The sequence below is a fragment of the Lathyrus oleraceus genome, chromosome 4 (genome assembly GCF_024323335.1).
Source record: "Lathyrus oleraceus cultivar Zhongwan6 chromosome 4, CAAS_Psat_ZW6_1.0, whole genome shotgun sequence".
NCBI classification, from domain to species: Eukaryota; Viridiplantae; Streptophyta; class Magnoliopsida; order Fabales; family Fabaceae; genus Lathyrus; species Lathyrus oleraceus.
Window position 1 is genome coordinate 486,337,427 of NC_066582.1, and position 4,259 is coordinate 486,341,685.

Here is a 4,259-nt window from a genome sequence, read left to right on the forward strand (position 1 = left end):
CATCTACTTCTTTGTAAAGTGTTAAAAATCAGCTTAAAGTTTTGAGTGGATGGATATATAGGAACAGAATCTGCTTTCTATGTTATTTTCAAGTTTGGCATATTTTGGTTTATATTTTTCTCTTTCTTTATACTAGCAACAAAAATACACGTGTATTAGACCACCTCCACCGGAGGTCCCTTCAATGGGTTTGCCAGCATGACACCCATCTTTTTATTTTTTCTCGTTTTAAGCATATGCCAGCATAGAGAGCAGCGTAATGTGAAGCAACAGTAATCTTTTTTCTATTTTATTTTTTAATTTAGAAACTAGCCGTTCAACGGCTACTTATTTATTTATTTATTTTAACTTATTTTTTATTATAAATATAATTTTGGTTTCTAAAAATTTACCAACACAAATGTCTCTCACTTTTATTTTCTTTTCAATTTGAAATTTCTCTCTCACAATTTCATCATTTTATTCCTATACTTTTAATTTTTTTTCAACAATTTTTTCTCATTAGCATTTTTTTTACAAAATATTTAACTCAAAATTTCATCTTTTTACTTCAAATTACAATTGTTTAGGCCAAATGGATCCTAATCATTTTCATTATCAACAAGCTTTTTTCAATTACATGCAAAATTATCAAAATCCTAATCCTCAAAATTCTCAAATTCCACCGGTGCCAACAAACCCCGCCATATTTCTTCCGTCATCAAACAATCCAAATATGTATCCTATACCTCAAATAAATTCTAATAGTATGGAATTCTCTACTCAAGTTCCACCATTTTCTACTCAAGTCCCACCATTTTCTACTCAAGTTGGTACTGAAAAAGAAGAAAGGGTTGTCGTTAAAAAAAGATCTCGAGAGCAATTTACAAGGGAAAAGGATATACTACTTATCCAATCATGGCTCAATGTTTCAAAGGATCCAATTGTGGGAGTTGATCAAAAGGCTGAGAGTTTTTGGTTAAGAATTGCTGCTAGTTATAACCAATATCGTGGGCAATTGCGGGAAAAGTTAGGGGGACAATTAAAATGTCGATGACATAGAATAAATGGCATGGTTCAAAAATTTGTTGGGTGTTACAAAATTGCTCTTAAAGGAAAGAAAAATGGGACATCCGAGACCGATGTCATGGCAGATGCACATGCTATTTTTGCTCAGGATCAAGGTACAACATTCAATCTTGAGTATGCATGGCGATTGTTAAAAGATGAAGCTAAATGGCGCATCATCGAAGAATCGATTGGAAGTTCTACAAAAATAACAAAGACTTATGCTAGTGGGGCATCATCGGAGAACCCAGATACAACTTCAAGTTATGAGTTTAACTCATCATCACCAATAGAGCGTCCAATGGGACAAAAAGCAGCAAAAAGGAAGGGTAAGACATCAGAAATTCCAAATGCAACGCAAGATGCAAAGAATAAAAGAGCAATAACAATGGACAAACTTGCGCAAGCTAAGGAGGACGAGATAGAATTAAGGGTAGTGCAAATGATGATGAAAGACACTTCTACTATGAACGATAGTCAACGAGATATTCATGAAAAATATTGTAATAAGATGAAAAAAAATATGGAATGTAGTTAGTATCACTTATGTAAAATGGTCATTAGTACCACTTTAATTTATCAACACCTATGTAAAATGGTCATTAGTACCACTTTAATTTAAACTAGCCGTTATTCAAACTACCACTTTAATTTAAACTAGCCGTTATTCAAACTAGCCGTTATTCAAACTAGTCGTTATTCAAACCATTATATATACTACCACTTATGTCATTGTTCTCTCATTCTCATCTTATTCTTCTCATTTTTCTCTCATTCTTTACTCACTAAACGGATTCAGACAATTCAGATAATTACGATCAAGAATTTTGGGAGTTGGTTGAAGAAGAATTTATGGACGACAGTGATGAAGAACAAAAACTTCAGAATGAACGTCGATTTGGAAATTCCTCTAGGCCAAAGAGAAGAACAACGGTAGATCGAGGTCGTGAAGAAGGGCATAATCGATTATTCAATGACTACTTCTCGGAAAACCCAATATACACAGATGTTCAATTCCGAAGAAGGTTCAGAATGCATAGGCATGTATTTCTTCGAATTGTAGATGCCCTTGGAAATCATGATGAATATTTCCAAATGAGGGTCGATGCAACTGGTAAAATGGGTCTTTCACCATTGCAGAAATGTACATCTGCTATTCGTATGCTGGCGTATGGGTCTCCTGCTGACCTTGTAGACGAATATGTTCGAATCAATAAAAGCACTTCAATTGAGTGCTTAGAAAGATTTGTTAAGGGTGTCAATGTTGTATTTGGCGCTGAGTATTTGAGAAAGCCTAACAACACTGATGTTGAACATCTTTTACAAATGGGAGAGTCACGTGGCTTTTCAGGTATGTTGGGTTTCATCGATTGTATGCATTGGGTATGGAAAAATTATCCTGTTGCATGGAAAGGACAATTTTGTCGAGGTGATCATGGTAAGCCCACAATCATGCTTGGAGCAGTGGCATCACAAAACTTATGGATTTGGCATGCTTTTTTTGGTATTGCAGGTTCAAACAATGACATTAATGTGCTAAACCAATCCAATGTGTTTAACGATATTTTAGAAGGACGTGCTCCCAATGTGCAATATACAATCAATGGGACACCATATAATATGGGGTATTATTTAGCAGATGGTATATATCCCGAGTGGGCTACATTTGTCAAGACTATTTCAATGCCACGGGGAGAAAAGAAAAAATTATTTGCTCAACATCAAGAATCGGCTAGAAAAGATGTGGAGCGAGCATTTGGAGTGCTTCAATCTCGATTTGCAATTATACATGGCCCAGCGCGTGCCTGGCACATGGACACTCTCAAGCATACCATATATGCCTGCATCATATTGCACAACATGATTGTGGAAGACGAACGACATACATATGGAGGTAATTTTGATTACTCTTATGATAATGTGGATATCAATAACTCAACAACTGAAACATTTAGCGGTCCTCATCCGAATCTTGCAACAAGACTACAAAGAAGAGCAAGTATTCAAGAAAAACAAGTTCATCATAAACTTCAAGGAGATCTAGTCGAATATATTTGGGAACGTTTTGGACATGAAGATGATGAAATTTAAGTTTGATTAGTTATGTGATGTTATTTATTTTTATTGTTTTTAATTATAGATCATGTATTTGAGATTAATTTTAATTATCATTTTAAATTATAAGTTTAATTTTTTTTATTTTATTTTATATCAAATTTAATTTAAAACACTAAAATTATTATTTTAATTAATATAAAATTTAATATGAATAAAATATTAATATATAAAATAAAGTTGTGAGATCCAATCTGAGTTCTTCAGAGTTGCACCATTGGAGTGAAAAAGTAGTTGAGTTGCTTCAAGCTGACGTGGCTTAATAGGTCCCACAAAGAATCCAAAAATGGGTTCACGGTTGGAAATGCTCTTAGTACAACATACATATATAGGTGACGTGGATTTATGTGTTCGCAGAAGAATTATCATTTGGTTTTGATGATGATAATTGATGAAACAATTATTTTTAAAGATAATAATTTCATAAGTTAAACAATTGTTAATGTTAAGAGTTTTATGTGACAAAGAATTAATTTTAACTGTTAAAGTAAAGTTTTTTATGATGACACCTTATCAAAAAGATATCTTAAACTTCATTAGTCAGAAGATTCAAGTTCCAGTTAAAGTGATAAGTAATTATTGTTTGTATCAAGTTGTTGATCTAGTGTCTGAAAGAGAGCTTAAATGTAAAATGTCAAGAGTAAGTCTTGAAATACTATGACAATCTCACACACACATACATACAAAATTTCAAAACCCTCTCTAATTTCATTAAACTTCTTGAAAAGTGTACTTGTTAAAAGTACATTAATACGTGACAATCTCTAGTTATTAAGGGTTGTCATATGTTTTAGAGTTTGTTGTAGGGGTTAGAGTTATTTCACATATGAAGGTGAAAGGCTATGTGTATCTAGTACTTGCTTGAATATGAGATTGTCCCCCCCCCCCAACCTCTGGATTGAGGTATTTATAGGATTTCTTGGGCCTGGATTCTAGACGCCTAGGAAATATGAACCACTTCTCAGCGAAGGTGGAAGAGAATAGTTAATCCCATGTTATTCAGAAGAGTATGGTTAATTTCCCCCATGTCTTCTTCCACAATGTTATGGACTAGGGAAACATAATTTCCCACGTTTTTTCGCCTTAAGCGAGCTATC

General features: G+C 33.7%; 1 pseudogene; it reads left to right on the top strand.

Annotated features, from left to right (window-relative positions):
- The first annotated feature begins 574 nt into the window (after nucleotides 1-574).
- LOC127138132 (uncharacterized) lies at nucleotides 575-3,138 on the top strand (annotated as a pseudogene).
- Nucleotides 3,139-4,259: the final 1,121 nt, after the last annotated feature.